Raw genomic sequence first — 13,236 nt, forward strand, 5'->3', positions numbered from 1 at the left:
GCGTGTATTTCAGGGGTGCGCGGGAAGTTCCACATGTGATTTGACAGTGTGGGTCCTCCCAGGTGTACCCTGTACACCCTCCACGGCCCCTGCAGTCAGCCCACACCACAGGGGACTACCCTGCATCCCTGGTCATGTCCCGCAGGCAGCCCACCCACCATGGGCATGCCCCCCAGCAAAGGCACATGTCTCCTTGAACTAATGAACACCAACTCATGTCCCCTTGCACCCCCACCCCCCAGCAGTGCAGGGGCAGCCTCCACCAGGCCCCCACTCATGTCTCCCACCACCCCCAGCCACCAGGGGCACCCTCCACCAGGCCCCCACTCATGTCTCCCACCACCCCCACCACCCCAGCCACCAGGGGCACCCTCCACCAGGCCCCCACTCATGTCTCCCACCACCCCCACACCCCAGCCACCAGGGGCACCCTCCACCAGGCCCCCACTCATGTCTCCCACCACCCCCAAACCCCAGCAGTGCAGGGTCACCCTCCACCAGGCCCCCACTCATGTCACCCACCACCCCCACCCCCCAGCCACCAGGGGCACCCTCCACCAGGCCCCCACTCATGTCTCCCACCACCCCCACCCCCCAGCCACCAGGGGCACCCTCCACCAGGCCCCCACTCATGTCTCCCACCACCCCCACCCCCCAGCCACCAGGGGCACCCTCCACCAGGCCCCCACTCATGTCTCCCACCACCCCCACCCCCCAGCCACCAGGGGCACCCTCCACCAGGCCCCCACTCATGTCTCCCACCACCCCCACACCCCAGCCACCAGGGGCACCCTCCACCAGGCCCCCACTCATGTCACCCACCACCCCCACCCCCCAGCCACCAGGGGCACCCTCCACCAGGCCCCCACTCATGTCTCCCACCCCCCCCACCCCCCAGCACTGTGGGGCACCTGCCAGCAGGCCCCCACCCATGTCCAACTCATGTCTCCCACCACCCCCACCCCCCAGCCACCAGGGGCACCCTCCACCAGGCCCCCACTCATGTCTCCCACCACCCCCACACCCCAGCCACCAGGGGCACCCTCCACCAGGCCCCCACTCATGTCTCCCACCACCCCCACCCCCCAGCCACCAGGGGCAGCCTCCACCAGGCCCCCACTCATGTCTCCCACCACCCCCACCCCCCAGCACTGTGGGGCACCTGCCAGCAGGCCCCCACCCATGTCCAACTCATGTCTCCCACCACCCCCACACCCCAGCCACCAGGGGCACCCTCCACCAGGCCCCCACTCATGTCACCCACCACCCCCACCCCCCAGCCACCAGGGGCACCCTCCACCAGGCCCCCACTCATGTCTCCCACCACCCCCACCCCCCAGCACTGTGGGGCACCTGCCAGCAGGCCCCCACCCATGTCCAACTCATGTCTCCCACCACCCCCACCCCCCAGCCACCAGGGGCACCCTCCACCAGGCCCCCACTCATGTCTCCCACCACCCCCACACCCCAGCCACCAGGGGCACCCTCCACCAGGCCCCCACTCATGTCTCCCACCACCCCCACCCCCCAGCCACCAGGGGCAGCCTCCACCAGGCCCCCACTCATGTCTCCCACCACCCCCCAGCACTGTGGGGCACCTGCCAGCAGGCCCCCACCCATGTCCAACTCATGTCTCCCACCACCCCCACACCCCAGCCACCAGGGGCACCCTCCACCAGGCCCCCACTCATGTCACCCACCACCCCCACCCCCCAGCCACCAGGGGCACCCTCCACCAGGCCCCCACTCATGTCTCCCACCACCCCCACCCCCCAGCACTGTGGGGCACCTGCCAGCAGGCCCCCACCCATGTCCAACTCATGTCTCCCACCACCCCCACACCCCAGCCACCAGGGGCACCCTCCACCAGGCCCCCACTCATGTCTCCCACCACCCCCACCCTCCCAGCACTGTGGGGCACCTGCCAGCAGGCCCCCACCCATGTCCAATCCATGCCCCCCTGCACCTGGGTCCCAACATTCCCCAATCATGTCCGTAATGCCCATCCTCCCCTGCCAAAAGGCCCAACCAACTATCACACCCACCCACATATCAAAGGCAATTACATGTTACACCCCCAATTTAAATAATGCAATTGAACACATGTCTGTCACACACAATGGCTGCAAGTGAATGACAAAACACCCAACATGACATGCCTGAAAGCAATGAGATGATACGACACATTGAAGAATAAAAAAAATAATGTATTGAACAGCAAGTAGAATGGAAATGAAATAAGAAAAAACACAAAGCAAATCAAACAAAACAAGATGAATGTCCAAGAAAATAATCTGAAAAATAAAAATAAGCCAACGAAGAACCATGAAGAAGATCATCCTGGGTCCATGAGCCCAACCAAATTAAACCTAACTATGACTACTAACTAAAAACTGAACTATATACAAAAAAGTGGTGCATTGTCCAATCGCTACCAAAAAAAATCAAAAAAACAAAGGAAACCTAACCCTAACTATACAACTATATACAAAGGCAGCGGGCTATTCGGACGGCTCACTGGTTGTTGTCATGGGCCAGGGCATCATCGAACTCCTGGTCAATGGCTTGGAGGCGGGCATGTTCCCTGGCCCCGAGGTCCCGCAGGGATAACGCAGTGTCAAGCTCAAACTCCCTGCGAAGACCCTCGAGGCACTCAGCCCGCCTCAGCGCCCTCCGCATGGAGTCCTCCGCCCTGACCATCGTGAGCCGTTCCTCCTCTGCCCGCTGCCGCTCCGCACCTATCCGCTGGCACAACCGCTCCCACACGGAAGCCACTCCCATTCCAGGGTTCTCCTGCCCTCCGGCCGATGCCTGCACCCCTGATGTTGATGGCCCCGAGCCATGATGCCTCCCACGTTGAGCCTGCTGCTGCCTCCGACGCAACTGCCTGTGCCAGCACGACGGCATCCAGGCTGATGGAAACCACCGACGCCGTCGTGCACGTGCCCTGCCCGATGATGCCGTCACATCCTCCATCTGCTGGGGTCCAGTTGCTCTGGTGTCCACCCCTGCTGGATCTCTGACTCCCGACTGTGGCAGGGATGGGATCCCCACCGAGCTGGCTGCATTGGTCGGGGCAGGTCCACAGGGGGCCCTGGTGGCATCTGGGCTGGAAGACGGCAAGGAGAACGACTGGTGGATAGCCTGCACAGAGGAGGAGAGGGCCGCCACATTGGCCAACACATACAGGAAACCCCCGAACATGGCCGATCCCAATTGGGCCACGTCGGCACGGTGCACTTCGTGATGCCGTGCGTGCTCCTCCCGGGAAGCACGCACGGCATCACGAATCACAGCCGTGCGCATCGCGACCCCAATCAGGACCTTCTCCGCACGGCCAGGGGTTCCCACGTCCGCAGGTGGAGGGGAGTCAGGTGACATGGACATCCCCTCTACCTGCGGACAGGCCTGGGACAGGGCATCCCTGCTGGTGCATGGTGGTGCACTCACAGGGTCAGGGACAGCGACATGCACAGGCCCCTCCACGGTGACCTGTGCTGCCTCCTGCCCCTGGCCCTGGACTGCACCACTTGCACCAGCAGGGATGCCCCCACCAGGCCCCATGTGTGCCCCAGTGGCGGCCTCCTCCTCCTCTGTGCAAACCACCAACCTGGGTGGCTCCTCACCGTCTCCCACCGTAGCAGGCCTCTGTGGGGGCTCACCCACCCCTTCCGCTGCAGCCGTGGGGGCATCCACAGCGCCGTCTCCGCCCTCCTCTTCACTAGCCGCTGCGTAGAGGGAGACAAAGAACACAAGCATCAGGGCACTGTACAATGGTCCCCTAGACAGGAAGCAATAGCAGATGAGCACCACTGTCAAAGTACACTTCCATCATGTCCCTCCACAACACATGGGTCAGTCCAGGCAAAACACACACAGTAACAGGCATGGTGCATGCCATGGACATTTCCATGCATGTCCAATGGACTCTTGAAACATTCAATGATATGTAACTCACATGCATCATGGCTCATGCCTATCACATGCACACACTTCACCTCAGTCACATCCATCTGGCCCCAAACACACCAAACACAGCGGATACAAGGGTAATTTGGCTGCTTTACTGAATCTGTGCATTGTCACACACATGTGTCATGCATCCATGGCATGCACAAGTCACAGACACGCAGGTCAGGCACACAGACATGGCTACCATATATGTACCTGGCATCAGCACCCATCCCTCACCCCCACCCATGTCCAGGTACAGAGACTGGCATGCTCTCATGTTCTAAATCTGCATAGGGCTCCCCATGCGGCATTTCAACACATGCAACAACCATGTGGGTCACACATCACTGGTCGCACATGCATTACCATGATGTCCCTGCACACATACATGCATACATGGCCTATGGCACACATACAGGCAAGTATCATAGAACCAGCACACCGCAACATGCCCTGTCTCACACAGTAATGCATGGACACTTACCGCTCAACTCCAGACGGGCCTCCCTCTCAAGGATCTGGGAGTGGAGCGCTGGGCGTACGCGTTCCAGGACCCTCATCTGGATGGAACTCATGCGGCCCCGGCCCCCCTCCACGAGGCGCCGGGCCTTCACAAGGGTCCTGGACCTCAAGTCCTCCCAGCGCTTCTTGATCTTCAGGACGTCGCGGGTTGCCACCCCCTCCGCGTTGATGGCAACCACACAGTCGGCCCAGATCCTCTGCCGTCCTTCCTTGCTGGCGCGGGACGATCCAAAGAGGGCATCATACTGCCCCAGGACATGCTCCACCAGGACACCAACTTCGGTGACAGTGAAGCTGGTGCCCCTCTGCCCCTCTGGCCTGGGGTTGCCACTGGTGCCAGATGTGGAAGTGCCCGACATGGCAACCCCAGAGGCAGGTGTGGGTGGGCAACTGGGTCCTGGGGCTGGGCTGTGGAGCGATGTAATCCCAGTCGGGAGTCTTCAGTTCCAGCAGGGGTGGACACAGCAACTGGACCCCTGCAGATGGCTGATGTGCAGGCACCAAATGGCAGGGCACGGTGGCAGCAGGCAGGCAGGCAGGCAGGCAGCAGCAGATGGCACGTGGGAGGCTGCTCGGGGCACTGGGGGGCAGTAACTCGGCCTTCTGGGCAGGAGCGTGGTCTTCCGTGTGTTTTCGCGTGGCCAGCTTGATACGGAGTGATTTGGCACGTGAAAATCCTGCACGTCAGCGTGAAATCCGAGGAAAGGCCCTTAGCGCGTAAGCGCGTCAGCACGCATACGCGATTCTATTGGACCAGAGTCCCTCAGCGCGTAAGCGCGTCTGTGACGTGACCCGCACGGGTGTTCCCCACTCAGCACGTGATGACGGGGCACACGTGGAGATACTGCACGTCAGAGTGTCATCCCGTGTAATTGGACAAAAGTGCGCGTACACGCGATTGGCCTATGTACGTGTATTTAATGGGTGCGCGGGCACTTACACACGCAAGTACGTCAGCGAACCTGTATCCCGTGGTGCGTGTGAATTTCCACACGCTATTGGACTGGGAACTGGATTCCAGGGGTGCGCGGGTCACATGCTGTATCCCGTGGTGCGTGTGAATTTCCACACGCTATTGGACTGGGAACTGGATTCCAGGGGTGCGCAGGTCACACGCTCGCCTAGAACACGCGCAAAGCATAAATTTGCGGACTTTAACAATAACAAGCTCAGACGCCAGGATGAACATACCGTTCCTAGCAGCAGTGGCAGTGGGCTACCAAAGGAGGAGGAGGAGGATAGTCAGGGCCAGAATATTCACACCCAGAACCAGCCTTTTCGGGATGCCTGATGACCAGGTGTATGGGAGGTACAGGTTTCCACCACACATTATACTGGACCTGGTGAGTGAGTGGGAGGATGACCTCACATCACCCACCCTGTGCTCCCAAGCACTCAGCCCCCTGGAGAAGGTCCTCAATGTACTGCACTTCTTAGCCACTGGATCATTTCAGCGGACAAGTGCCATAGTGGGTGGGGTGTCACAGGCCACCCAGTCACGCTGCCTACACCAGGTCTTGAACATCATCACTGCACGGCCATCAGTCCGCAGGCACATATACCTGCCCAGAACACCTGCAGAAAGGCATGCTGCCGCCCTGGATTTTTACGCTGTGGCACGATTCCCCAAAGTGCTAGGTGCCATCGACTGCACCCATGTGGCTCTACGTCCCCCCAGGGCATCTGAGCACATCTATAGGAACCGCAAGCACTGGCATTCCATCAACGTGCAGGTAGCATGTAATGCCAAGGGAATCATCACCTCAGTATATGCCAACTATCCCGGCTCCACCCACGACAGCCTCATTTACCGAATGTCCACCCTAAGCCGGGACCTAGAAGCTGGGCGGCATGGCGATACATGGCTGCTTGGTGAGTATGTATGCCACTGCACATGCATGCATGTTGGATACTGAGCAAGGTCACAACCCCACCAATGATACCAATCACCACCTCCACAGGGGACAGTGCCTACCCTCTCAGCCCCCACATGATGACGCCAATTCGGAACCCCACCACGCCACCCCAGGTAAGATATAACACAGCCCACATTACAACCAGGGGCATAGTGGAGCGCACATTCGGAGTGCTAAAGTCACGCTTTCGCTCCCTTGACCGTTCTGGCGGGCAGCTGTTATACGCTCCCCCAGTAGTGTGCAGGATCATAGTGGCAGCATGTGTCCTGCACAACGTTGCAACACGCCGGGGCCTGGCCGTGGACATGGTGGTGGCCCCACATCCCCAACCACATGCACAGCCGCTGCGCATGGGAGGGGAAAGGGCACGGGGGGAGGCAGCCCGTACACAGCTAGTGGCTAATTACTTCACATAGAAATCACACCCCTGTGGAGTGCACACTGCCCTGGCACATTCCATCTGACAATCAATGATGACTCAACCTGACACTGATCCTGAATGTCTGGAGAATGAACCGTCAAAACCATATCAGCCTGAGATTGTTCACCTGGAAGTGTCACAATGTGTGCATCCCTACCCACACAGACACCACCAATGCAGTTTTGTGAAGTTACACATTGAAGCAGCTAAAATGAATACCCACTTGCAAAATGCAACAAGAGGACAGTGCCATGTCAGCCAACCCAACCCCAGCACCGCCACACGACACACCGTGCCATGTCATGCTAATTGCAGGTAAACAAAGTAATCCCCACAACATGACATCAGTCTCACTATGTACAGTGGCACTATTAGAAACCTGCAACACCTGAAATGCTCACAGCAATGCCGGACCAACAACATAATTGAGCACGTAGTACCATTAACATGACATCACAAATGTTACATATTAGTAGTCTCACCACCTGGAAATGCCTGCACTCCCACCACTACCAACTGTGCAGTGTTGTCGCCATGTAGAGTTGTAGGTGCACTGCTGCCAACATGGACCCCATCTCCAGACTAGAGGTCCTTGTGTGGACATGAGGAAGGGACCTGCAAATTGGGAGGTAGACACAGAAGAAGAGTTACACATCAATGCAACATGCAGTGTACAACACAACAGCAATATGCACTAGGAATGTATACACAGTATTGACTACAGACTGCCCACACAGCTCATGGGAGTCCAACGTCACTGTGTAATTCACTGTCACTTGGGCACACCCTTTACAAGCCCATGGAAACGGGAAGCAGGAGGGGTGTGTGTGACTCAAACCCAAGCATCTGAACCAAATACATTACAAGCCTGCATGTGCCCAGCCACAATGCAGCGTATGCCCACAGGAACCACGGAAGCCAACAGATCGTCCCAAAAAAATTGGGAATAAAAGAAATAAAAATAAAAATAAAAATAAGAAACCATCAAAAATGGCCATTGATGGGCCCGGGGGGGTTGGGGAGGCCACCCAGGAGGTCCGAGGACAGGATGCACACCAGAACCCACCTGCGTGGATCCTGGGAAGATAAAACACCTCCATGGGCTCATGGCCCACACGGCTACCCTATTGTGGGAGTATCACTGCTGTCGCTATTATCACCCTGTGCAGCTGCATCCGGAGGTGGTTGCACTATGGGAGGCAGCCCACGCAAGGCCCTAGTCTGCTCCTCCATGGCTGCAAGCATGCGGGTGTGGTAGGTCTGGTTCTGGAGGATGAGTGTGCGGAGGTCCCCATGCAACAACTCACGGGATGCCCGGACCTCCGCCCTCGTTGCCTGCATCTCAGCTGAGAGCGTACGGGTGAGACGCTCCAGCTGCTGTTCTGTCCTTTGGTGTGTTGAAGCCTCAAGCTCAACAAGAGTCGTCCTGAGGTGAAGGAGCTCCTGCCTCAGGGCTTCCCTGTGGCCCTGGGACTCAATGGAGATGGCCTCCTGCAGAGTCGCCAGTGCCGCCCGCCTGTCCCTGTTGGACCCCAACATGTCCTCCCTGTGTGACTGGCAGATGGAGTCGGTTGCCTGCTCTAGTCGCTCCATCAGCCTTTCTGGGGGGACAATGGAAGTGGCCACCCTATCCATGGCCTGAGCCATCATCTCGGATGATGCAGCCTGTTGGGTTGCCATACCGTAAATGGATTGCTCCCATGCGGTATTGCCGGGTGGCGTACGGCCACCACGTCGGCGGGCACCACACCTGTCTGGGGCAAGGCGAACTGCGCCTTGCTGTGCCGGCACTGCCTGAGGCTGCAGGACTGCATTCCCCCTCTGATCTGCTGGCCCAGGAACAGGATCAGATGTCGCGGAGTGTGACCCTGCATCCGTAACCACCGAAGGCGTAGCTGCCAACACTGACATCCCCATGGAGGGTTCTGACCCTGGTGCAGGTGGGTGAGACAGAACAGAATCCCTCCCTGGAACACTCACCTGCGACGGCACGTAGGTCTCATCCGAATCAACACCTGAGTACAGCTCGGGGGAGGTGCAGCCAGAGACACCCCTTGAGAGCACGACCTGCAGCACTTGTGGGTTCTCCCCCACCACCACACCACGTCCCTCACTGGTGGTTGGTCGGCCCTCGGACCCCTCCTGGGTCTGCACCATCTCCACAACCCCAGCAGTATCAGGTGCGTCTTCCCCTGCAAAGACATGAAAACAAAGAAATGGAAACAGGCATTAGCACCATGGCACACATTGAGGGCTGAGAAGCAAGAGAACCAGTACTTGATTGACACATGTCCCACATGACTAAAACCCTCCCATGCATGCACCCTCACTGCGTATGAAGTCCAGGCAAATGGCACACACTGATGACACCAAGATGGAAGATGAACACATTTTCTGCATGCTGCCTGGCAGTGGCATCACACATTGGCCTGTGATTGGCAGGTGAAACACACATGCCATCACACAGATGGCATGTACCATTGCTATTGAGTGAAGATGGAGAGGAGGGCAGCACCTATTCATTCAGTCCAGTTCCCGCATGTAATAGCTTTTCTAATTCTAACAGGTCAGATTTTTCACCTGGAGCTGCCAGTCTGAAATGGTCTAATTGCACAGGGACATGTGTGTACAAATGATATCCAGGTAACAAAGTCACTCCACTTTACCATACCCATGTCAGACATGTGACTAGTGGACAGCGACATGCCTAGTGAAAGTGGTGGAATGCAAACAAACTGACTGAATGAACAGTGAAAAAAAAGCAAATATGTTGTGGCAAGGTGACACTTCAAGGGCAACTGGCGTGCAGTTGGGCTAGATGTCTACTGTTGGCAGAAGGGATACTGCTATGGCCAAATGCAGCTGCGCAGGAAGGATTGCATGAAGCACATGGCTGACCCATACGACTCAGGCGCACACACTCTCACCTGGCACCCGAACAGAAGCCCTCACACACACACCATGCACATGGATGACACACACATGCATGTGCACTCACCGGACAATGCCTCGTAATCAGCCAGATCTCCCACGCCTTGGATCTGTTCCTCCGTGACGTAGGTCCCAGCGACTGACTCATGTGGAGTGAGTTCCATGTCTACTACTGGAGACCCACCTCCAGTCACTAGAGTTGCGGCATGACTTGAGGCCAGCTTACTCTTTGCCCTGCGCTTTAGGTCATTCCAGCGCTTATAGCAATCATTGGCTGTGCGCCTCACAATTCCAAGGGCACTTACGATGTCCGCAACGGTCTGCCAGTGTGCCTGGCGTTGTGCAGGTGTGGTCTTGGATCCTGCAACAATGACCATCTCGTTGTCATGTCCGGACACATACTCGACAAGTGCATTCAGTTCGTCATCCGTGAAGCTGGGCTTCCTGGACGGGCCGGACTGTGTAGCCGTGTCTGGGGCATCAGCCTGTGCCGGACGAGCACTCTTCCTCTTCCGCTTGGAAGGTGGTGGTGATCCTGAGTGTCCTGCGCCGCTCTGGACACTAGGGGCAGGAGCCCTGGTGGACTCTGTATCAGGAGTGTGGGATTGCACACTCAGCATGGGAGTTGGTGCAGGCATTAGCTCTAGTGTGATGGTGTCAGGGGGAATGTCAGCAGCATGGACTAGGACCGACACTGTCCTGGCTGGGTGTGTGAGGGCTGGGGTGGATGGAGCCGCAGCTGCCCCTGCAGCCTCTCCGCCCTGCCTCCTTGGTGCAGCAGATGACCTTGCTGCCCCAGATCCACGTGGCATGATGGCATCAACGTGCACCAGCGCACGTGTCGTAGCCCTGCTGACCTGGAAGTCAGCCATGGAGTCAGCCAGGTCTGGTGCCACAATGGGCTGGTCCAACAAGGGCTGAGCATGGATGGTGTCAGCCACATCAGCCTCAATGGGAGGGGGGGGGGGATTATGGGTGCCCGTGACTGGTCCTCCACACATGGGGGGACAGGCTCACCCTGCAAGTTACGACCACGTCCCCTACCGGATCCACCACGGCCACCACTTGTGGCTCTTCCACCTTTGCCACCCTTACGGAATCCTCGCCTCCCAGCCATGGCACTGATGTTAATGTGCGTATGGGAGTGGATGTAGACTATTGTCCTGGGCAATTGGGGGTCAAAGGGGTTGGGTACCAGATGGTAATTGTACCCTAGTGCTCTAGCAAGGCTGAATGTAACCCCTGGGGAAAGATGACGGGTCACGCAACGCACAGGAGGCCCAAAAAAGGGAGATGACGTGCACGCAACCCCTCCTAGACCACGTGTGCAGAAAGAAAAACCTGCACTACGCTGTGGCACCCAGAAACACAAGAATGAACGTATGCGTGTCACACGCAGCCTAGAATGACCTCTGAAGGGGTAGGCTACACACGGGGCTAGCACAGATGTTAGATACGTGCGTGACTCACCGTCTGCCAGGTAAACGAGCGTGTAAAAGGAGCACGTTTGGTTGGCAACACCCCCGCCAAAAGAAGATTTGTCCGCTGTCTGAGGAGACAGGACAACAGTAGAAGGGAACACTGTTTGAGGGAACAGGCCCAGGTAAACCAGTAAAAGAGAAAAAAGAGAAAAAGCTGTCAGAGGTAACAGGGAATACGAACTAGAAACGCCGTGAAGTAAATCGCGTGTGAAACGACAAGAAGTACAGAATTCACCCACTCGCTCTCCACGAAAAGCACGTACAAGGAAAACGTGTTCTACACGTACCTTTTATACAGGCCCACACGTCCAGCGTCACTTACGCGGCGTGTACGCGCTAGGGCCATTTCCACCTATTACATGCTTTGTCACTTCTGCGTGTAGGGCCATTTCCACCAATTACACGCTTTGTCACTTCTGCGTGTAGGGCCATTTCCACCAATCACACGCGATTACACTCTGACGTGCAGTCTTTCCACGTGTGCTCTGTCATCACGTGCTGTGTGGGAAACACCTGTGCGGGTCACGTCACAGACGCGCTTACGCGCTGAGGGCCTTTCCTCAGTTTTCACGCTGACGTGCAGGATTTTCACGTGCAAAATCACTCCGTACCAAGCTGGCCACGCGTACGCACACGGAATACCACGCTCCTGCCCGGAAGGCCGAACTACTGCCCCCCAGAGCCCGAGCACGCTCCCACCTGCTGCTGCCTGACTGCCTGCTGCCCCTGCACTGCTGGGGGGTGGGGGTGATAGGGGACATGAGTGGGGGCCTGGTGGAGGCTGCCCCTGGTGGCTGGGGGTTGGGGGTGATAGGGGACATGAGTGGGGGCCTGGTGGAGGCTTCCCCTGGTGGCTGGGGGGTGGGGGTGCAGGGGGACATGGGTGGGCGCCTGGTGGAGGCTTCCCCTGGTGGCTGGGGGGTGGGGGTGGGGTGGTAGACATGAGTGGGGGCCTGGTGGAGGCTGCCCCTGGTGGCTGGGGGGTGGGGGTGCAGGGGGACATGAGTGGGGGCCTGGTGGAGGGTGCCCCTGGTGGCTGGGGGGTGGGGGTGCAGGGGGACATGAGTGGGGGCCTGGTGGAGGGTGCCCCTGCACTGCTGGGGGGTGGGGGTGGGGTGGTAGACATGGGTGGGGGCCTGGTGGAGGCTGCCCCTGGTGGCTGGGGGGCGGGGGTGGTGGTAGACATGGGTGGGGGCCTGGTGGAGGCTGCCCCTGGTGGCTGGGGGGCGGGGGTGGTGGTAGACATGGGTGGGGGCCTGGTGGAGGCTGCCCCTGGTGGCTGGGGGTGCAGGGGGACATGAGTGGGGGCCTGGTGGAGGGTGCCCCTGGTGGCTGGGGGGTGGGGGTGCAGGGGGACATGAGTGGGGGCCTGGTGGAGGGTGCCCCTGGTGGCTGGGGGGCGGGGGTGGTGGTAGACATGGGTGGGGGCCTGGTGGAGGCTTCCCCTGGTGGCTGGGGGGTGGGGTGGTAGACATGGGTGGGGGCCTGGTGGAGGCTGCCCCTGGTGGCTGGGGGGCGGGGGTGGTGGTAGACATGGGTGGGGGCCTGGTGGAGGCTTCCCCTGGTGGCTGGGGGGTGGGGGTGCAGGGGGACATGAGCAGGTGTGCAGGGTAGTCCCCTGTTTTGTGGGCTGCCTGCAGGGGCCGTGGAGGGTGTACAGGGAACACCTGTGAGGACCCACCCAGCCTAATCGCGTGTGTAACTTCCCACGCACCCCTGTAATACACGTACCCAGCCAAATCGCGTGTGATAATTCCCGCGCACCCCTGTAATACACGTACCCAGCCAAATCGCGTGTAAAACTTCCCGTGTACCCCTGTAATACACCTACCCAGCCAAATCGCGTGTGATTATTCCTGCGTACCCCTGTGATACACGTGCCCTGGCTAATCGCGTGTAAAACTTCACGCGTACCCCTCTAATACACGTACCCTGGCCAATCGCGTGTTAAACTTCCCGCGTACCCCTGTAATACACGTGCCCTGGCTAATCGCGTGTAAAACTTCACGCG

Source organism: Ambystoma mexicanum, chromosome 4p (assembly GCF_040938575.1).
Source record: "Ambystoma mexicanum isolate Mex_15411 chromosome 4p, UKY_AmexF1_1, whole genome shotgun sequence".
Taxonomy (NCBI): domain Eukaryota; kingdom Metazoa; phylum Chordata; class Amphibia; order Caudata; family Ambystomatidae; genus Ambystoma; species Ambystoma mexicanum.